The 23,671-nt window shown below is 40.8% G+C and overlaps 1 long non-coding RNA gene and 1 other non-coding gene across 2 annotated transcripts; both read right to left on the bottom strand.

The window, feature by feature from the left end:
* Positions 1-9,745: 9,745 nt before the first annotated feature.
* Positions 9,746-9,823, bottom strand: Mir325 (microRNA mir-325). The gene has a single exon (NR_105208.1). It is a non-coding gene; the product is annotated as a microRNA mir-325 (primary transcript).
* A 39-nt stretch (positions 9,824-9,862) lies between these two features.
* On the bottom strand, positions 9,863-18,441 carry LOC118239423. The gene is made up of 3 exons (XR_004771468.1): positions 18,370-18,441; positions 16,278-16,332; positions 9,863-13,606 (listed from the first exon to the last, which is right to left on the bottom strand). It is a non-coding gene; the product is annotated as an uncharacterized LOC118239423 (long non-coding RNA).
* Between the last annotated feature and the right edge of the window lie 5,230 nt (positions 18,442-23,671).

Raw genomic sequence — 23,671 nt, 5'->3', positions numbered from 1 at the left:
GTTGATTTTCCCCAGTGAGAGTACAGCTGGAAGAATCCAGAAGTGTACTGTGCCATGCTTCCATTACCTTGCGCTTCGAAGGCCCAGCTCTAGGGCAATGGAGAAGGCTAGGATTGGAAGGCAGAGAGGGGGCTGGGCAGGCTGTGGCTCACAAGGAGATTTCCTCAGCTAGGGCCTTCCCAAAGACAAAGCAGTGCATCACCCATAATAGTGAGCAACTACAGGAACTGAATCCAAATTGAATTTTGGGATTGTATCACTTTGGCTTATTTTAAATAAATTTGATAATAAAAAAGAAACCACCGTAATTTGGGCTGCCTCTTAAGTGTCACAGTAGTTTGAGATTTATTTTTGGTTATTGTTTTCCCTCAGTGGCCCATTCTTTAGGTGTCACACGGTAAGATGCCAAGAAAACAATCTGAAGAGAGATACTGGAGGCAGGGAGGAAGCAAGGAAGCAGAACTTCATTTGTGCAGACAAATGAAGACAACTGCAGACTGAGCATAACCTGAAACTCCAAGACAGTAGCCTTGCAGTCCCGAATTTTCTCTTGAGTTTCTTGCCCAGGACTAGTGAAGTTGGGGTTGCCAGTAAAATGACCACTTAGCTCAAAATGTCTCATTTAAACTCCAAGTCTTCTCAAAACAGCAGAGGAGGATTGGGGCCAGAAAGTGCTTTCTAGTACAAACACTAGTGCTCTTTTACAAGGCAGGTAAAGCCTGAAATTATGTTGCTAATTAATTTTATATTTCCTCCAGCTACCTAGAACCAACTGCAACTCAACATTCCTCAATTGGGATTTTGCCAAGAATTCAGATAATGCCATTTATGGACCATGCCAACAGTTTAGGTCATGCTTTCTGTCTAAAGGGGAAAAAGAAATAGGGAGGAATTCATGGAAAGTACATATGGGGGGGCAAAAGGGAGAGAGAAAAGAGGTGAGAGGTAAAAATCTCTCTATAGCAACCAAGCCCAAACAGACACACAGAAGAGACAAGGCCCAAGAGGCATTTGTATAACTTGGGGGTGAAACGTGAAACAGAACAGTCTAAAGCAGCATTCACTGGGAAAGTTCAAGAAACAGCAAGGTGGAGTCACAGAAGCAACCCCTCCAAAATTGTGAAGGACATCAAAAAACCTGGTGCCTTGCATCATGGCTGCTGGCAAACACTCTTTGCTTCATGCACGCCAGGAATGTGAACTGCCTGCCACCTGGTTCAGGGGTTGGTAATTAGAAGTGAGCTTTTGTTTCCAGCAGGAATTCAAGGATATGGGGACTAGAGAGAAGCTCTAGAATCAGGATAGCCTGAATATTCTAGCTGGATAGCCCTTTGCATGTCATTCAGTCTAATCCCTATGTAGAGATGAGAAAAGCGACACCCCAAATGGGAAAGTAGCACAGTCAAATGTTGCTGTTAGCCACAGAAAAGACTGCACCCAGCTCCCAGGTGTTCATATTGAACATTCCATTGTTCCATAAGAAAATGAGAAAGGCAGGACTGTGCAAGATTATTTCATAAAGTTAAAATTTCTAATCCTGATATTATGTCATCTCTACGATTTTTAATGACAAAATATCTTTTTGGGAAATAAAGACTCTAGAAAGTAATTGTTTTAAAAGGTCTTCTATGTTTTATAGTACAACCAACAAAAACAATAAATAGAAGCTCCATTTGACACGTCAGTATTTGGGGGCAAATATTTGGCATGTAAAAATAGTAGTCTAGTCTCGTCCCCTGCCATATATCATCAGTCATTCCAAATTCTCATCTGAGCCTCAGCTTGGAATCCACTGAAAATGCCACTGAATCGTTATGCAGTGAACAGTACGTTTGAAATAGGATGGTTTGGCTGGGGCGTACCTGGAGGAATGAGCTAAGAAAGGGTGAATCACTCTGGAGAACCAAGCTGCCTTGGGCTCAAACTCTCAGCTCGCTTTGTTTTGTTTTCTGTTATTTTGTGGTGACAACTTCAATTTACCATTATATCCTGCTTTAATGGCAAATATCTCTGCTACTATATAGTTATATTTTCGATTTGAGGCTGTTTTTAAATTTTCCTATTGAAGAAAAAAAGTCTAACACTCATTTTCCATGTGGTATGCTCCTTGAACAAAAGTTTAGAGAGGTTTTGTGACTTGCCTAAAATTACCTGGTTCCTCCACGTTGCACTTCATTCTCTATCTCTTAGTTCCTCCTCTCGTCTATATGCCTATCCAATCTTTGTTAACTTAGCTTCTCGAGTGTGACCCATCAGCTGGACAGTGGCACTGTAACATGTGCCACCCCATCCTCAAACGCTCACAAGCTCCATTCTATATGCCAGAGCCAAGAAGCACCAAGCTTCAGGTCCCAGAAAAGTTACAGACTTGCCAGGGGTGTAAAGATCTCTTGTGGCTCCTGACCACCCACTGATGTGACCTATGGGGAATTTGTATCCCAGTTGTCCCTTCACTGCAGCTACCCTATTGTTATTGCTTCTGGCCAGATAAAGGCCAGAGCAGGGAATCTGCATGTTAAAATGCATACCCAGTGTGATCATCGTCTACAAATTCTCATCATCCTCATTGGGATGACTTGAATAAACAATCATGTTAGGAATATACCTCCTCCTAGGCACTGCTGAATTAAGAGTCGATCTGATCATGAAAAGGCTTTAACCATTAATCTTAACTAAGAAGAATTTTGAAGGTAGAGTAAATAACACTGACAAAATGACGACAATATTCCAGATCCAAAGCTGAATGTGTTTGAGATTCCTGTGTGGAACTGTGGCTGTTAGGGATTACTTCTAGTTGGGATACTGGTTGCTTGTGATGATCCCCATATATATGCCCCTTTATGTGGGGGAAGAATCACATTTTCTAAGTGACTACCAAGATGGCCTCTGGCCCTGGTGAGTTTGGTAAGTAGCTAGTTCCAGGACTCTGATTCAGCAAATGTACTGAGAGGGAAGAGCTAGTAGTCATTTAGCTGTGGCTCAGACAGAACCTGCACTGTTCATAATAAATAACTTTTGAAAGAAGTTGAACTAATATCTATCTCTGGGCAGGCAGGAGCCCAGTACAGATCATAGATCTGGCCCATCAATAAATGTTCATCTCTCAGACCCTGGTAAAATAAAACAGGACTCGAGGGCTTTGAGTAAAACAGTCAGCTTCCCAGACTCACATGGGAAAAAGTTAATATGGTGGTAATGAGCCACTTAAATGCCTGTCTGCCTATGTTACAATAACATGCCCTTTTCATTCCTTCCAACAGCTCCCAAAGGGAACTATGGACAGCCATGTTTTCTGGGTATTTAACTCCTACTCCACAGGCCTACCAAAAGGAAATCACTTCCTACTCGCCCAATTTTTTTTTTAACTTGCTGAAGTCCCCCCATTCTTTTATTTTTTAAAATTGTCTATTTGTCATGAGTTTTCCTTCTCTTACACATTTTACAATTTTTTTCTCTTTATTCTTTCAGTGTTTAGGACTATGTTTAATTGTTGTTACTGCTGGGGATATTTTCCCCTTCCCTTTCTGTCTCTATTTCTTTGCTCTTCATGTCATAATTTTAGTAATTTATTTTTCTGTTTAGTAGAACTTCCTTTTACTACATTTTTGTTGGGTTTTATTTTGTTGTTTTTATGGAGTTTTGTGTTTGTTTCTATCTTTTATGTTTTCTTCTCTTTTTCTAACTTTTAAAAATGAGGTTTGATTTTTCTTTGCCATGCATTTTTCTTCCCTTGGGTCTTAGCTGCTGTGTTTTTCCTTTTTGCTTTTTAGGATGTTTGTTGGGAGGGGAAAGTTGTTTTTAGATATTTTTGGTAGATATTTTTCTTTTACAATTTTCCTTTATCTATATTGTTCTCTTTAAGAAATTTTTATCTCTCAGGCACCTGTGGTGGTACACCTTGATAATCTTGGAATTTAGGAGATGGAGGCAGGGGGATTATGAGTTCAAGACATCACCCTGTCTCAAAAAAAAAAGAGAGATCCATTTCTCTCTCCCCCTCCACTATTGTATCATGTGTTCTCCTTTGTCTTTTAACTTGAAACAGCATCTCTATTTTAACACAGCTCTAGATTCACAGAGATGTTACAAAGACAGTACAGAAGATTCGACATCCTCAACAATGGGCTTTCTCTATTACCAACATCTCTCATTCATGATATATAATTTTATATATTTTATTGTCTATCTTGTTTTAACTAAGGTCTATTCTCTATTCAAATGTCTTTAGTTTCTATGCAATGTCCTTTTTCTATGCCTTTATCCCATCGAGAATCCCACCTGACATTTGCATGTCACATCTCTTTGGGCTCTTCTTGCTTGGACAGTTTCTCTGACTTTTCATATTTTTGGATTATACTGATAAGTTCTGAGACATAGTGGGCAGAGGTTTTCCAAAGTGTACCTCAGTTAGAACACAATGATGCTAACCTTAGTCTTGTGCTTTTTGTGTTTCTCCACTATGAACTGATTTTCTCCTTTCTTCTGAACTGCACTTTTTGGAATCAAATCCTTGCTTGGGATAGAAAGGATTAAGCTCCACCTTCTGGAAAATGACCAGTGCCACATTATTTTGTTTCTCTGGTTCTTTCAGAGTGTCTTTCTGTTCCCTTGTCATGACCCTTCCACATGTTTTTTCACTCATTTAACTTTCTAAGTTATTTCCTTTTATTTTTCTTTGACACACATTTGCTTCATTTTTAATTTTAGTTGCTTTCCTCTATCTCTCTTCTCCATCCTTTTTTCCTTTACCTTTTAATGTTCTTCCTTGTTTCTTTTTATTCCATCTAAATTTGATTTGTTTAAAAAATATTTGTCTTCATTTCTATGTCTGTTGATCTTTTTTTCTTTTTACATAACATTTTGGATTAAAAATAGGTACGTATTACATAACTAACATATGTTACATAGCTAGGATAATAATACAAATATGCAAAGGAGAAAATGTACCCTCATTCTCTCACCCTCTAAGCCTCACTTGTAATACTGTTCATTATCTACTGGATTTCACACCACTCTTGAAAGTTGTGTCCCTCCCTGATGAGCAACAGATGCCGTGTTGTAACTCCTAAGAGTGTCTACTTTCTTCAACAACTCTGATCCACCCATGGTCATGTGTGTGTGTGTGCATGCTTGCAAAATGCATGCTTGCATGTGCCCCACACCCAGTGTGCAACTAGGGACCATGGAAAAGAAGTAAGTTGGAGCCTAGTGATCTTGGGGAAGGAACCTTTGTGAGAAGTGAATATCCATGTGGCTGGAAGGTATCCAGAAGACCCACCAGAAGCTTCACAACTCAGATGGCCTACTTACAGGCCTTACTCTGTCATCACTCTCTCTCTCATCCTCATGGTTTCCTCTCTCTCCAGGTATGAGTTCTGGAAAATTAACATTCCAGGCTTGACCCACCAGGCCTGACCCCATATGCAGCAAGGCCAGCGAGTAAAGCTGAGTTGCTGATTCTTTTGCACTCCAGTTTCCCTGAGTAGGAAAAACAACAGGACAGCCTTTCCTGACAAGCCCTGCATTATAAAGCTTGTTTTAGGTGTAACCCCACACAGGAGCTTGGCAGGGGTTGGGGCAATGTGTGAATTAGTGGCCTCATAATCCCTTTCTGATGATGAAATTCAGTCAGCTGAGTATTTCTGTTGTTGCTGTCAATTAAGACTGACACCAGGAGGCTAGCAGACACTGAGCTGGGAGCTTTGGAATTGAGGAAAGGCAAGAACATCATTCTAGCTCCTACCAGAGCCCTTCTCCTGCTCCTTTTCATTATGGTACTACATGTTGACCAAAGAAGTCAAGGATAATTCTATAAAATGGCATGCCCCATCCTTGCAAGTCAGGCTTTCATTGGAGCCCAGTCAGAGTTCAATAGTGCTGTAGCTCTACCACCCAGGCCTAAAAAGCAGTTTTCTGGTAGTGGAGATCCACTCTATATTGTGACAGTGGGATTCTTCCTTTGTTTGCCTCTATACATCAGCCTAGATCGTATACTGGCACTGGGCTAAAGTGACTTTATCTTTCTTCAATGTGGTATTAATTTTCACCAGGAAAAAAAAAAAGTGGTTAGTGGAAATCGGGCACTTAAGGTAGTAAGGGGGACAGTTTTGCCTTAGGGCAACGCATAAGGGTTTGTTTTTCTTTGAATTCTCAACCTGATTCTGAGGTTAGCAGTAACTAGTATAAGGGCAGTGCAAATACATGAGGTGAAGCCCTCATCCCAGAGCCAGAAGAGCCCACTGGCTCAACAGCACAATGATTTTAAATAGTCCACATATTGAAGGCTTTTCAACAATGTGGTTCTCATCCACAGTGACCAGATTGAGCAAGTCTACTATATAAAGCAAGCTCAAACAGGCAAAGTAATATTGGGGTGGAAGGGACATCAAAACTGGTTCATATGAATGATGGAATTTCTGCTTTTCTGGCTTATTCCTTGTCTACAGCAGAGGAAGAAGAGATGTTTACAAGGGCAGGCAGATATGGGAGATGCTCAGAAGGCCTCCACACAAGCATCAGCCTCTTTGAGACTATACAGATTACTATTGGTGATAATTCAAACATCAGGAATTCCCTAGGCTGACCCTAGAAAAAAATTATTGACACCATAAATACTGAAGTAGAGAAGTGGAGCTAACAGAGGAAAACTTGACCTTGGAAATGTAAAGGACTTGCTTCAAGGGAACCAATGACTTATAGAGCAGGAAATAGCCATAGAGATATATTAATTAATCTCCAAACCTAACTATAATAAACAGTTCCCAAAGACTAGCAATTATAAATGATAGGGAGACTTTGAGTTGAGAGCAGAAAGAGGCTGTAAGCTATGTAGGAAGGTGAATCAGGAAAACAAAAAATTAGGGGACTTTATATGTGACCTGGAAGGAAAGAAGCAAAATAGCACAGTAAATGCTAGACCAGCACACACACCAGTTATGCTCAGTTCTAATATAAAAATGAATTTGCAATGAACCATAAAGGTAGAAATAATTGTTTTGAATGGCCATGCATATAATGTAATTTTTTTCACTTCATGGTAAATGAACTAATATAGGAATGAATTGAAATAGGATGCTTCTGTTAAAGCAAACACTCAGTAAGCCAAGCCTGATGTTACAGGCCTATAATCCTACCTACCAGGGGGACTGAGGCAGGGGGAACACAAGTTCAAGACTTTCCTGAACTACCAGAGGTGGTCAACCTAATGGGCTACCTGGTCTCAACATAAAATGTTCCAAGAGTGTCATGGTTGTGTTTCATTGGTAGACAGCTTATAAAGAATGTGCAGGGCCCTGGGTTCATTTCAGTACATGCTGAACTCTTTCTCCAGCCCAGAAAAACATTTTATAAGCTCTTTGTATTATCTTTCAGAGACAATAGATTTTCCAAGCATGTTCTAGCTAATCGTATGATTTCCTGAAGGCTTCTCCCATGTCAGGTTTCCTTCACAGCAACATACAATTTGCACAGCATGTCAGAATCACCAAAAATTTAGACAGGCATCAGTCTGTTTCATACACACAGGAACCAACTCCCAGGAAGAAAGCAGCAAGAGCTTTGAGGATCCAGAACAAATTTCAAAAGTGTACACTCTATAGTTTATAGTCTACACAGAGAAAATAGATGTCCATTACTGTTCATACCTATATGTTCATCAGAATGGGTTACAGCAAGATTTGAGTTCTAGTAGGCACTTGCTTTGTGAGTGTGTTTGTGAGTGGTGCTAGAGATTGAACCTATAGTTTTGCACATGCTAGTTAAGCATTTTACCACTGAATACCAGCAATTACAATGATAATATTCATACCACTGTGATTTGTTTATGGTCTGATTGTGCTTCCCAACTTTATATGTTGAAATTTCCCCCATTGTAATGTATTAGGAAAATACAAAATTAATTCTATGATAGTGTTTAGAGATGAGCCTTTAAGAGGTGACTACGTTTAAAATAAGGCCATTATGGTGGAGCTCTCATGGTTGAGTTCTGGTAAATTAAGGAGGTGGGAAGATAGAGTCATTGCATGATCCTTGTCCATCATATGATGCTTATATTAGGACAATGGTTGCAAAATCAAAAGGCTTTGAGCTAAAGTAAAGTCTTTGGTTTATAAAATGTCTAGTCACCTGTATTTTATTACATAACACTAACTGGGCTAATATATATATTTAGACTTTACAATGCTGTTGTAAGTACTAAAAATGTATGTGCATAAAAGTCTTTAAAACACACCCTTGCATAGGATAAGACAATATATGTATTAGCTAGTATCATCACTATAGCTGTTTGCTGTGGCTCCTGGTGCTGATACTGAAAAAAAGTTTCTTGAAGCTAATATGTATGTTCTACAGTATTTCCTCACAGGTTTCTCCAAAGATGAGAGTGGTTATATGTCACTGCTCTTTTTCTGAGATACTACCCCCACCATGAGCTAAACTCTAGAATGCATTGTTAATCACAATTGTACCTCAAAAACTCCCTTGGACACAAGGGAAGCTTGACCTCCCTGCCCATCATTCCGCTCCCAGCATTGCTGAAACAAGCTGCCTCACATGTCATTCCTCACTACTGTTCTTGTGCAGACCATGGAAAGACACCAGCAGGCCAGCATGCACTGCACTCTCTGGGAATTAACCTAGAGCACAGTGCTTCCATTCCTTTGTGTGACTTGGTTTGTCTTCATTCCTACCTACACTTCTCAATGCTTCTGCGGAGTTGCATGTTACTGACTGGCCACAGACAGTGCATTGCTTTATCCTTTGCTAGGCTGTTAGGCAGCTGGGACTGCTGGGATAGGCTGTATTCCGTGGACACTGGCTCATTCCCATTAAGAACTCTGTGAGAAGGAGAAGCTAAGCTCACAGATGCATCAACAGTGTTTTCTCGCCACCCTTTTCAGGCAAAGGGCAACTAAGGTATTTACATTCTCCCACCAAAAAGTTTTGTCACTGGCATCTGCTTACTTTCTCCCACACTTTAATTGTTCCTAAATTCTTGGTAAAAGCTTTTGTATGATGAGAGGGATTTAACCTCTTCCTACACTTACATCATTGATCTACATCCTCAGTCACACTCAGAATCTTTTTGTCACCCAAAACTGCCCCACCTGTGTCACCTTGTATTTATATATCATACTCTGTGGTTGCTTCTGTTGCACTGAGAGCTTTTCTTAGACCTTTTGATTTCTCCCAATTTACCAGACTCATTCAGCATAATTACCTTCTCTGACTGACCTGGGATCTGCAATCCATTATTTCAATCACTGCCCTTCCCATACTCTTAACCTTCTCCATCATCTCCTGGTATCGCCTACAAATCTACACTCGCCTGCTTCAGAAGAGTTCTTCCTGGAAATCCTGGCCATTTCACACTGTAATCACCTCCATAGCCTCATGTTTTTCCATTTCTCACTGCCTTAACTCCCGAATCTTTATCCTTGTCCTCTCTAATGGGAATACTATGCTCAAACCTCTCATTCTTAAGGAAAAGTCTCTCAGCCTTACCTCTCCATTTGCTGTCTCCACTCTCTCCTTTTCTTCCTAAGGTTTTGGAACAAATAGTGTATAGTCACTGCCCCTTCCCACATTGTAGCCTGCTTCTGTTTCCTAGGCATATCCTCCTTTCCCTTCTATCCCTATCAGAACTGCTATTAAAATTAATACTTCTACTGTAGCTGCTACTAGACATAAGGACCTCAAGAGGGAGCATCTTGTTTAACTTGGCTATGTGGCCCCAGAGCCTAGCACAGTGCTTGATTGATAGGAGGTGCTCAATAAACGAATTATGTCACAAACACTTACTGAGCACCTACTAGGAACCAAGCACTATATCGGCTCTGTTAGAATCCACAGTACTTGGGCCCTAATCAATCACAAAACCCACATTCAAGAACCACTGATTCTCACAGAAACCTTCTCTCCTTTGTGAATGCCCAAGATCACTGTTTGTGCTGGGCCTTTCTCGAAATAGGCATTCAAATTTTGTCAAATAAGCCTCATAAAACCCAGGAGGTCTCAAAAGGTGAACTGCCCATGTAAATGACCATGGGTAGGTTTGTTATGGGGTCTGGTAGTTGACAGCGGGCTTTCCAGGCTTTCAGAACCAGTTCTGAACAGCTCTAGGGCAACACATTCACTTGCAACTCCATCTCAACACAGCTAAGCACCTACATGACCTTGCCCTGGCCCTTTTCTTCAGCTTCTTTCAACAAATCTTTGTTTCCAGGTTTCTATCTTCCACCTTCAAACCAGTGAAGAAGTTACTTGGTCTTTTAGAAGTTGCTGCTGAATTCAGGGTCCCACTCCACATAATGTATGTCCCCTTTCCACTCAGAGACTATCTTTGGTAGCTCTGCTTCATTCTGCCAACTGGATCCCATGTCAAGTGGTCGATAAGAATAGAATTTGGTTTTAATGAGCAGGGAGTGGCTTCATGGACAAGAAAGGGACACTCTGTGATTGCAGTTCAGCAGACAGAAATGTTCTAGCTTAAACATGAAGATTTGTGTGTGGGTGTGGGTGTGCATGCATTTCATAGTTTTCCCCTTGGAAGGAGGCAACATGTATAATGCAAGATCAAGAGGTACAAAACAGAGTAAGTGTTCTCCCCACTCCTACCAGGTTCTCCTCTCTGGGTGTGATCACTGTTTCTTCTGTGTCCTTCCAGAGATGCTGGATACATTTACAAATACTGGCATAGATGTATTCTAGTCACTGACTTAGAATATGCCCCAAGACACCCTAAGCAGAAGGAACTGGTATGTGCAGAAGTGTTAAAGTAGGGAATGCCGTTTCATTCAATATCCTCCTCTTCTTAAGTTGCAACCTCTCTTAATAGCATTTTCCATCCTGCCAGGGAGCCCAAGTTCAAATTTCTAAACCCCTCCTATTGGTACCATGGTCTGCACTTTGCAGGGTATAGCCATATCCCCTGTTTCTTGTAACTTTGGTGCAGTTCTATGAACTCATTTTCTCCTTAGCTATCTTTGAGTTATAGTTAGGCTAATTAATAATCCCTGCACCTCCACTGTAGCTAGTCTGAAAAACATTTCCAAGTGCAGCTACTTCTTACCACTCTCCACTTGCAACTCTATCTCTATCCTTCGGGTCCTTGTTGATTCTCATAGGCAACATAGGAATTCGGAATGGATGCCTACCTAATGGCCTCAAGTACCTTAGGTAAAATCAAATGGCTCAAGTACCATAAGAGCTCATCAGTACTCAACAATATTTGTTTCTTTCTCATCCTCCTTCTAATGTCTCCTTCTTACCACCCTTCTTCCATCCTCCACATTACATCCTTATGTGGCTCATCAAATGGATACAATTCACAAAATATTTATGTCTTTTCTCTATTGAAATCAAGATCAGAACATTAGAACATGACAACTTACCTGAACCCTAAGGAGGATATTAGAAAATGCCAGGTATATACATCACAAACAACATACAACACTTTCAATGCCTCTTAAAGTCATTAACTTTAGAGTCTAGCGAGGCATCGTTGTCACTTAGAGGCCAAAAAGGCCAATACTTACCCTGCATTTCAACCTTAAAATTCTACTTATCCTTTATGACTCATCTCCAAAGTCATCTTCTTCTTGAAGTCTTCCAAAAACTGGGCCAGTTCATCTGTTTTCACAGAAGTCTGAATGAAATTGTTCCTTTCTGTGCATTGCTAAAGGTGAGTCTGTTCTTCCTGGTCTGACTCCATTATCCATTCCAACTCATTATCCTGCCTCCTAAGGCGTGTCCAACTAAATGAGGTAGGTGGCTACTGAGTAACAAGTTAGGACGTTCCCTCAACTCATATGTACTAAATTAAACTTAAAGTGTGCTTCACCCTGAAACTGATTTATTTCCAACTTGACCTAGTTCAGTGTATATGATGTAAGTGTAACTTAATTTTAGCTTATATGACATCTGCTTTATTTCAATGAAGTTAAAATGTTTTTCATGTCATCAACTGTTCTTTGAAAATAATTTAATGATTTTGTAAGTCTTTCATCTTGTTTCAATCCATAGTGTATCTGTTTCCCCTCTTCGAAGGCTCCTCTATTTTTTTCTATTTTTGCATTTACAGATAACATCATACTAAATGTGTATAAATCTTTAGCTGAACATTTATTTCTCAGAAGATATACTTTGAAGTTCAATTTCTCAGTCATGAGATACTAAAATTTATACAAGTTTTTGTAGAGATTACTGAGCCACTTCCTATGATGTCGTGCAGATTTAATCCACTGGTAGTATACAAGAATGATAAGATCATTGCACTGGGGCCAGCACAGTTCATCAATCTTTTCTAATATGATAGGCAACAGCACTGACCTGTCATTGTTACTCCAACTTGAATTCTTTTATCATTAGTAAAATGGAAGAGTTTTTCAATAATCCTAACATGCATGATTTGTTTCTCCCTGTCTAGTCATTTAACCTGTGTATTTCTATAGCTTGCTTTTTCATAAAAATTATATTGTTTACCTCATAAATTGACATGTAGCTTATGCAATCAGCATGCTTGATAGTAATCGTGCTTCTTGCTATTCACAATTGGTAAGTTTGATAACTTTGTACTAGTGAATGCTGACCCACAGCATACAGATCTGAGTTATTAACAACAAAATCACAGGCAGCAGGTGCTGTGACATGTGGCTGAAGCACATGTGATACTCACAGTGTATCTGTAAGGTATATCTCCAAGCCTTAAGTTTAGAAGCACTGGACAGCACTATTGCTTGGGGAGTATTTTGAACAGTGATAGCATCAAAAATGTGATGATTGTGGCACTAAACACACCAAGCAGGGAGCTTTATTTACAGCCTAAGACTGGAAACAAAAGCCATAGTTGGGCTTTTGCTAGAGCACTGTACTGTGCTATTAAACTGCTGCATTTATCCAAATATGACCACACAAGTACCATAACTGATCTTGGATTTATCACTAAATTGCAGCAAATGGGTGATTTTGCAAATATGCAAATCATGTGAAGACAGGATGTATCTTGTTATATTATTGTCTGAGTGCCCAGATGACTGGTTATATTTTAATGTCATTCATGCTTTTATAGAATTTCATATTTTTTAATTATGTAAGCATGTAACTCTTCCCTTTTGTTATTTCATATATTTAGCTTTTCCAAAGCTGAAGTAATGTAGTCACCTGCATTTTGATATATACATGTGTGTGTACCTATATGTACATATTTTATTCAAAAGCTTCTCAGAACTTCACTTGATGGATGATATGTGAAATCTTTTGGACAGGTGCCAAAAACAAGTCATAACAACCCCATCATGAGCATTGTGTCATTCCAGTTCCTGGGTTCAGGCTTCTCCAAACACAGGTAGGTCAGTTCTAGAATATGTAAGCAATTTCCAGAAACTGGAAAAGAAGGGGAGAATGGCCTTACCTTCACCACTTCATGGAGGTGCTGGCTCTTAAGCCACGTAGTAGCTGCATTCTGTGGGGGCAACAGGATAACAGGGAAGCCAGAGGCTGATGGCTAGCAGGGACAAAAATAGTGAGGGTGCCGATCTCTCCAGGCCACAAAATGGTATTGGTATTCTCTCAAGTGCTTCCATAGCTGATTCTGTGCCTCTCTGTGAACCTGTTGAATCAGAATATGGGCGATTGGGTATCTGGAGTCTGCATTTTTAAAATCATGTTAAACTGTATAGAACATGACATTTACCATTCAATCTTTTTTTAAGCATACAGTTCAGTGGCATTTTGCCACAATCCCACTGTTTGCAGCTATTCATCTCCAGAAATTTCTCAGCTTCCCAAACTGAGTCTGTGTACCCATTACACAGGAACCCCCATCTTCTCTCCTACCTCACCACCATTAACCAATACTCTACTCTGTCTCTTGAATTTCTATATTCTAGGTAACCCATAGCAGTAGAATTTTACAGTATTTGCCCTTTTGTGTAAAAAAAAGTTTATTTTAATAAGAAAATGGTCAGGCATCATCACTTATTTTATAAAATCTTACATTTCCCAGGGTCCCAAAACCCTGCCAGAGGAACTCATGGAGTCAAAATTACCTGATATTAAGAAACTACATGACAGGACTAGAGAGATGGCTCAGAGATTAAGAGCACTTGCTGTTCTTGCAGAAGACTTAAGATCAATTCCCATCACCCACATCAGGCAGCTCAAAACTACCTGTAGCTCAGAATTCAGGGGATCTAATAGCCTCTATGTGATATGGCAAAAGACTGAATGAGGAAGGCACTAAGGACCAAAAAAAAATGAAAGACCACAACTCATAGATGTTTTATTTGGAAAGTGTTGTTTCTATTGAAAAATAAGTTTTGTGAACTGTTGTGAATTTATTGAAGCTGTTCTTGAATTAGATTTTTGAATTCTTTTTTCACTTCTAACATGCTAGATATCAATAGACATAGCATTCATAAACAAAATGTCCAAGAATCCCATAAAACATTTAATAGTATACAAGCAGACTGAGGCAAGAGGGCTGAAAGTTTGACACCAGCCTAGGTGTGCATTCCAGGACAGACAAGGTAATTTAATTAGACCCTCTCTCAGAGCCAAAATAAAGAGAGGTAGGGGTGGAGCATGGTGGTAGCTCTTGCATAGAAGACATGGGAACTTTGGTTTGATCACCAGTTCTGAAACAAAAAAAATACCATATGAAAAGGGGTCCTAAAACAAAACTGATAGCCAAGTATGATGCCATACACCTGTAATCCCAGAACTCAGGAGGCTGAGGCAGAAGGATTACAAGTTAGAGGCCAGTCTGGGCTATATAGCAAGTCCAAGGACAGCCTGATCTACATTAACAGAATCAGACTCAAAAACGGGGAGGGGGGCTTTTATTTTAACATTTTCTAAAAATAAATGACACAGAGATTAGCTCAGAATTGGACTTTTTTATTTTTCTGGGCTTTCTTAAAAAAAAAAAAGATTCCCAGGTGAAGCTCATAGTGTCACTGCCACAAATAATCGGCATATCATAATGAGGAAAGATAGTATAGTTTATCAGGTGTGCCTGCCAAAATACTTAGGGAACTTACCTCTAATACATATACACACATGCATAGAAGACAGTGTTAAGCCAAAAATGAATTAATGAAATCTTACGACACACCAATAAAAGGATAGTTTCCAGAATGAAGGAGATGGTTTTCCTTTTACTTCATACCATTTCAGGAGTACTGGGCTTAGCTTTAAAATACTGTATAACAAGGGTGACCAAAAAAAAAAAAAAAACAAAATATAATATGTCCTCAAAAGGACAAATGAGCTAACAAGGAGGCTGGAATGCAAGACAAATACAGAATGATCAAACACATAAAATCTAGAGGCTAATATCCAGAGCTATTGAGCACAGAGAACTGGAAAAAATACTGTGGTTCAACAGCCATCTTGTGGACCAGATCCTTCTGCCCAGGGAATCCATCACCTTGGCTAGTAATTCTTAAATCTGTTTATCCAGAAGGGGGCACTCCTCTGAGCTTCAGTCCTCCCCAGGGTCCCTCTATCCACACTTCCCTAGGCACCCCTGGCCTCCACAGGACTAAAATCAAATTTTCACAAGAACCTGAGGTTCAAAAAACAATTTCTTAGCAGATTTCCCTCTGGGCTGCAGGAATGGAATTAGTCCCAGTCTGACTGACTCTCTGAGTGTGTACCTTTACATTTCCATGATGCTAACTTACATAATAGTCAGGAAGAAATGAAAACACAACCCATTCAGGCCTATCTTGTAGCCAGTTTCACCGGGGATATGGTCTTGCCTCATAAATGAATGTGTTTTGAAGCCTAAATTTTCTAGATTATATTAAAAATAATTTCTGGCACCATCAGGGACAAACTCATTAAGTAGAAAAACTTGGAGAGAGGTTCCTGCCCCTCTCTAGACCATTCTTTGTTGGTCGTTAAATGGAAAGTCTCCATGTCTTCTTACAGATGGGTCCTTCCAAGTGTCTATAGCAGACCATGTTCTGGGGAAGGTACAGACATTATGAATAAGTGCTCATGCCATTTGGCCTGTGTAATAGCTCAGCTGTGTTCCAACCTCATCCTCCAGGACCTGCTGGGCTGCAGGCTGATCATATATCTTCACAATACTCTCATCAACTCCAGGCACCCAGCCCAACATGACGTACTTGTGCACAGTCCTGATGCGCCTCTGGCAATATCAGCATGTTACTTAACTGGAGAAATGATCAGGTAAGAATGCAAACCCTGAGGTACATACAGTACCCCTCCCCACACCCCAAGACACTGATATACACCCATGGGTCACTTACTAGCTTCATGGCCTTGGACAAGTCATGGGACTTTTCTGAGCCTCGATTTTCTCATCTGTGAAAAGAAGAAATGGGGGTGGGGGGAATGACATACAAAGCTAGGGATGTTGTTCAACTGGTAGAATGTTTCTTAGCATGCACAAAGTCCAGAGTTCAAGTCGATGACACACGCCTACAATCCCAGCACTTAGGAGAAAGGGTAGGAGAATCAAAAAGCTCAAGGTCATCCTTGGCTACAAAGCAAGGCTAAGGCCAACCTGAACAGTGTGTCCAAAAAGGCTAATAATACATAGTTTACCTAGTTGTGAAATTTTACTTTCTTTTTCTTTTTTCTTTCTTTCTTTCTTTCTTTCTTTCTTTCTTTCTTTCTTTTTTTTCTTTGGCTGAGCCAGGCCAGCCAATGCCAATTGTGCTTTTTTTTTTATCAAGGTCCCCCCTTCTGTGTCCTTCCATTCTGATCTTTGCCCCATCATCCACCTGCCAAAGAATACTCAAAGACCTAAGGCTACATCTAGGGACTCACAGCTCAGTCACTAGCACAAATCGGGTGGCTTCTGCTTCCTTTCACAAGGGGTAAAGGGGCAAGCTCCTTCCCACTGAGACCCTCCAGGCAGCTCTACAGCTACTCCTACCCAATCACTCTCTCATCTGTCTCTTGGGGTCAAATTGTACAGATAAAATCCTCTTAATCGTGACAAGTCTAAAGATGTCAGAAGACAACAATCATGTCCTATTCACTTTCTGGGCTTCTTTCCTTAATCTCCATTTTGTCTCTTTCCCCTTTTAAAGACAATATAACCAAGCACAGTACTTGAGATACGGTTCTGCAAATACTGGTCAGAGTAAAATACTCGACTCCTGCAATTTTAGAGCCTATACTATAATTAATAAAACCCGAGTTTACATTACTGTTTCCACCTCAAACATAGGTTCATTCTTTAGAACTGTAATTTCTTAAAAAGAATTTTGTCTGTTTTATAAAACGAGCACAAAATGTCACAGTTGCTCTTATCAAATTTATTTTGTTTTTGTTGGATTATCTTTGTGGGCTAGTAAATTCTTCATAGATTCCTAATTCTGTCATCCAGCATATTACTTCCCCCTTGCATTCCAGTTCTGTCTTCCCACCTCATAAGTGTGCTATTCTACAGCTCCACCCAAGGCATGAACTAAAATGCTAACCCCAAACCAGAGCCAGGTAGAGCCCTGCAGCCTACTACCAAGGACCTCTCTATAACGGTGAAGCTCAACATTTTCCCTAACTTGATGTGCTTGAGAGATCTTGCACCCACTCATTTCCATCATCACAGTGGCTCATATAGCATCTTAGAGACTCAGGGAGGGGCAGGCTTCCTGAGAAGAAAGATGAAGAGGGAGAAAGGTCTTTCTCTGTGTGCTGCTCCTAATCACAAAGAGAATGGATCCTCAGCCTCCACACTTCATGAGAATTCCTGATCCAGAAAAAATACAGACAATAACTGATGCCCCTTGTGAATGGTTTCTTCATCTGCATAGGGGGTTCTGGGAAGTAAATAGGCAATATATGTAAAGCATCCAGTATGTTTGATACCTAGTAAATACTCAATAAATGATTACCTAAAAAAAAAAAATCAGAATCTAGCTAGAAGAGCAATGCTGAGTCATAGTTCCTCCATCTTGTTAACAAGAGCACCACGATAAAAAGCTTCGTCATGCTCTTCTCTGCCCAACAGACACATTGTAATCATCAATTATCTAATTGTCATCAAAAAGGTCACATCTCCTGCTTCCCAATTCTGACTATATAGCATAGTTCCCCAATGGGGATATTGTGGCCAACATTATACTGTATTATCTATCCACAGCCCACCTCATTGCCCTTCCAGCTGCTCCTTTACCTCATCCTGCTTTTTAAAGGGCCAGTAACAGAATGCAGGTGAGGTGACCAAGGCTGGTCTTGAAATCAGGTAATTTCCATATTTCTATAGCTAAAGGGCAGATTGTGATACCGCATCCTGCTCACACCCACATCTCTGACAATGATCTCCACCCCACCCCACCCCCACTCCTGCCTCTCCCATCCTGGGTCCCTGTGGCTCATGATGCTGCGTACCTCATCTCGAGGCTTCCAGTCAGCACAGGTCCAGGGTCAAAGAAGGAGTTGAATCTGGAATCCAAGAAATCTGTGAATGTGCAACACCAAAAGACATACTGGGTTTCTCTAGTACTGCTTAGGCAATAATCAACATATTATTATACAAACAGCAAATTATCTACATGTATGCTTTATAAAATTCATAAAATTCTCCAGCAAATTATTTTCTCTTTGATCCTCAAAATAGTTCAGTGCCTTCATTTGTAGAAAAATGTTGCTAAAAAAATCCTTAGAAAGAAATTGTCTTTATCAAGCTAAACTATACATACACGCATACAAAAATAATCCCTGCAACACAATCCAGTTTAATAAAACAAAAATGTTGAATATCAGCTACTTTGTCCCAAAAGGCATTAACGTCTAAGGTTTCTACTTTTAAAGAAGATGATATTAGCTTTATTTTAGAAATAAGCATAATTCTCTAAGAGGTTTATTTTCAGATAACAGAGATGACCCTCAAAGCCAGGGTTATATGACTCTAAACCTTGTAATTCTTTCCATCTTAATCTCGAGAACGCCATTCAACTGCCTTCACTAAAATGGCCGCCATCCTCCCTTTGGAGAAATGGGCAGTGGCTAACTGAAGCCATCTTCCTAAACACACAGAATCCTAACCAATTCTCCCCACCTAAAAGAAAATTTTTTAAATAGTACCTTCCCTCCCAGGCAGCCAAGTTTCTAGATCATTCTAGAAAAGCTTTCTTTTTCTCCTTACATATAGAGAGCCACAGAACAGCATGCACCACCCCCACTCCACCCCCGCAGCTGCACCAGCCAGCTCTAACCCCACCCTCCATCTTGCGGCAGTACATCACTCGTCATCGTCATCAAATCATCGGGCATGCTCAGTGTCCATCCCACTGCATCAGAAATGCCGCAGTCTGTGAAAATGGCATTGTTTTCATCCTCCATGACTCAGCCCCATCTTTGCCACTGCAGTCCCCACAAACAACAGAAATGCATGCACACACGACAGATATCCAGGCCATACGGTCCAGTTTCTATATAAAACCACAAGCCCTGCAGAGAGTCCATGCCAGGATTGCGCAATTAGGCCCTATTCTCAAACTGCCACTTCCCCAACTGCCTTACTAAAAAATAATTAGGAAGTAAAGCCCCAACTCAGTTCTAATCAACTCACTCATTCGTACATTGTCTTATCTATTGTAATTAGCTATTCCTTCAGCATTGCTCACTCGCTCCTAATTTAAACGACTCGCACAGTTAAAGGGGTGAAAAGGTTGTCATTCATGGAGTGGGACTATCCATCAAATAGCCTGAAGTAAGTCACATACAAAGAATGGCCCTAGGAGCTGGCCTTCAGAGGCAGGCATCATCACTGCACCACAAACTACCCAGTCTCAGCTCCAGTCTGCCAGATGACGTCATCACCCAGCCTGCCTCCCAGATGCCTGAATTTACAGCCCCAAACCCTGTATTGCATCCTAGAAATGACCTCTCAACCTTTATAAATATAAAAATAATCCCTTCAGGTTGTATCAACCTCTTCTGAGCCTTCTATCAACCCTAGTTCCTATGGTTTTCTATCTCCCTATCTGGTCTCTTTTCTTTCCCTCAGATTATTTTCAACTTCTGTAAATACCTGGCTCCATGAGTGGCTTGAGTCAGCATAGTCTTCAGCCATCTTCCTGGGTTTGCCGACCTCAGCCTCCAGCTCTGCACAATTAGCTTAAACTGGCTCAAATGGATTTTAACTGGACAGAAATTATTTTTTTTTATTTTTCATAAAATATCTAAAGTGATCAAGATCAATTTCTGGCCATTTTCAACCCATTTGGTCCAGTTTACAGCGCTTACGCAGGAGCAAGGCACTGAGAGGCTCAGGATGCATCAGGAATGAGATGAGGCTGCGTCAATGTGCTCAGAAGACCAGTGGGGGACAAAAAAAGACCTGATGCTAAGGACCATACCATTAGTAATGGTGACGCTGGAGGGGGAATCAGAAAGAACCTAATAGTCCATGAGGTAGGATCAAACCACTGTGGACCCCGGGGGAGGGGCTAAATGCCTGATGCTCAATGACGCAGTATCTAATCATTCCTGTGAGAAAGGAGGGGAAAGATGCTGATGCTCAGCAGATAGGAACAAACCACTGCCATGTACAGGGAACTGAGTGGGGATGCTTTAGTGCAAGACACCATCAAACCACTCTAGGTTACTAGCTAGATAACTAGAGGTAAGGGTAAAAAGTATAGAGGGCCTAATAATTTGTGAGACAGGAACAGGCCAATCTTGAGGTTTAGTGGCAAGGATGCTGTTCTGAGAAATTGGAGCAAACCACTGGGGAAAAGAGGGGAACAGGAAAGGGCTGAAATCTCTTAAAACAAATTTAATTCCCCCCAGTGACATAAAAGAAGATTCAATATTCTGGGAGACAGAGTCAAATCCTGTTTCATGATTTACAATGCTTTCGACATACATTATCTCCTTTCTTCTTTACTCCACCCTGATGGTTGGATCAGACCATCTTTCCACAAAAGCTTCTGCAGAAATTCTGAGCTGCCCCCGAGGGTTGCTAGGCAACAGTGCAGCAGCTGCCCAGCTAACCTTGCCCTTTTGACATTAACCCCTTAGTTTCTGAAAGGAAAATAAGATGCATGAAAAATGAGGTGCAAGTTGAGGCAATTATCAACAAATGCTAGTCAAGGAGGAATTGATCATGTGCAAAGACTTAGAAAATTTAAATGTAGATAGTGAGTGCATGGGAAATAATGGATACACAGAAATGGAAACACCCTTACGCAGTGACCATCCCTCAGGCTTTAAAGAATCAAAGCCAATCCACAGTCAGACCTTTGAGTCTTCCTATGGCATCCCTAACCAGTGCCTCTTGAACATCTTTTGTATCTTTTTTTAAGGTAGCTGTTGTAACTTCCTGGAAAACTTGTCCCATTTTCCTTTTACTCTGGTTATCCATTTTTCATTCAAGCCAAACCTCCCCATTCTGGCCCCATTGTCTGTGTTCTATGTCCTAGAGCAGTGGTTGCTAAAGGCAAACTAGGATTCACCAGCCATATCTAACCTACCGACTATTTTCAAGCAGAACACAAGCTAAGAATGTTTTTTGACATTTTAAAGCAAAGGAAGGGTAGCATGCTCCTTCACACACACACACACACACACACACACACACACACACACACACACGGCTGCTTCCCTGTCACCAAGGTAGAGCTGAATAAACACATAGAAACCAGTTCAATTCTCAAAGCCATAGCATGCACTGCCTGGCTCCTTCAACAACAAATGCTGAATCTTACGATTCAGCATTAGTTGGGAAAGATAACCGACTCTATAATTTGTGGTCTTTCATTTAAGAGACCTGGGGTATTTTGGAGACTCTGTCAGCCCTTCCTCCACATCCACCTTACTAGTATGTATGGGAAGGAAGTGAGGCCCAGCCTGAGATACAGTGACCGTGCAAACAAGCTAGTTCTTTCTGGTACTGATGCTACAAGGTCCTTAGCTCCCCATTGTGCCTGACTTCATGAGCTCAGGGCTAACTAACCTGGTTAGGAAGACAAAGCCCACAGTGATGTCTGCCAAGCATCCAGTCCCATTTTCCATGGCCTCTGTTGATCCTGGAGCCAACCTTCAGGCTGGACTCAACAGATTCAGGACGAAAATAGGCGCTTGGCCGGGAAGGCTGGCTTTCCACAAAGAGCTCTTTCCCCCAATGGCCAAAGCAAACGCTGCAGGCTGGGGCTAACAGCCAGCCAGCCGCTCCCGACCTCTGCCGGCCAGCACCATGGAGGCCCAGAGTCAACAGTGCACGCACAGGTCTTCTATTTCATTCCTCCTTAATTATTCCAACATCAGATTTCCCTTCAGTGAATCTGAAAATTCAAATAGAGCTGAAGGCAGCTCTCGCCTCTAGGAAAAACTCAGAAACCATCTACTAACCTCAACTTCAGATTTACTCTCTTCAACTTCTCAGGTCACCTTCTGCAGCCTCAGTTTGAACTAATTGTTCCTGTTTCTTAAGGGAAGGAAGGATGTATGCAGGAATGAGCTAACAGTGCCCCATATTCTGGCTGGCTCACAGGCCAAATGAAGAATCAAAAGTCGGACCAATCATTCTTCCTGAATTAGGTAGCCAGTCTCCTCTCACTGTGAGGAGGGCTTGGGTAAGAGAAGAGCTAGGATTTGGATACTGGGTAAGAAGGAGGGCATGGAGAAAGGAAGAGGGGGAAAGCACAGGAAAATGATAGAAAGGACTATAAGAGACTGAAGAAAACCTTGCATTCTTGGTTTTGTTTTGTAGTACTGAGGATTGAACCCATAACCCCATAGACACCAGGCAAGCATTCTACCCCTGAGAAACAACTCTTGTCCTCTTTTTTCTTTTTGTTTTAAAACAGGGTTGAAGTTTCCTAGGGTGGCTCTGAACTCAGCCTGTAGTCCAGGCAAACCTTGAATAATAATGTATAATAATGAATATATAAATTGAATATAATATATAATAAATGTAAATGTGATCCTCCTGCCTCAGCCTCCCAAGTGGCTGGAATTACAGGCCCAGCAAAAGAATGTCTATCTAGCACATGAAATCTCTTTTTAAGCAATGACATGTGATCAATGAGTGACAGTAGGGTGGAGGGGAGTAAACCTAGAAAATGACACTGCATTAGGTATGCTTGACTATACATGTGAAAACTACTCTTCCAATGAATCTCTTTCTTTAATGATAATAATAGACATCTCTCAATAAAAACCAGCCCGTAGTTAATGAGAAATGTATCCCCAGTGATGTTTTATTCCTAAACTGGTCAACAACAGACCCCAGGATTACATCAACAACTCATAGTTTATTGTAAGATATTTTGAATTTTTTTGGGAAACATACAGCTCATAAACTAGTACTGTTGCCTTTTTTTACACCTAATTGCTCAGTAAGTACAAATACACCATCGTTCTTTTCACTTAGGCATGCCATAAAGAAAATTACTGAGTCAATGAGGGTTCAATGAACCAAAAAGTACTGGGCACTTTTGTATATGCACTACATATATTATTCCATGTAATCTCCAGCCATTATGAGGCAAGTCCTAATGTTGTTTCTATTTCTTAAAGAAACTAAGGCTCCAAAGGATTAAATCATTTCCCAGGATACCCAAGCAAGTGACACCACAGTGAGAGCCCAGTTGTGGGAAACTCCAGATAGTGTTTTCTTAACCTGTTCTGCATAATTAGCTGTAGGCGTACTGAAGTTGTAGGCTCAGAAGAATGTCTTCCGAGG

Source organism: Cricetulus griseus, chromosome X (genome assembly GCF_003668045.3).
Source record: "Cricetulus griseus strain 17A/GY chromosome X, alternate assembly CriGri-PICRH-1.0, whole genome shotgun sequence".
In the NCBI taxonomy this organism is placed as follows: Eukaryota; Metazoa; Chordata; class Mammalia; order Rodentia; family Cricetidae; genus Cricetulus; species Cricetulus griseus.
Note: the sequence above shows the minus strand (reverse complement) of the source record. Positions and strands in the feature narration are given on the sequence as shown.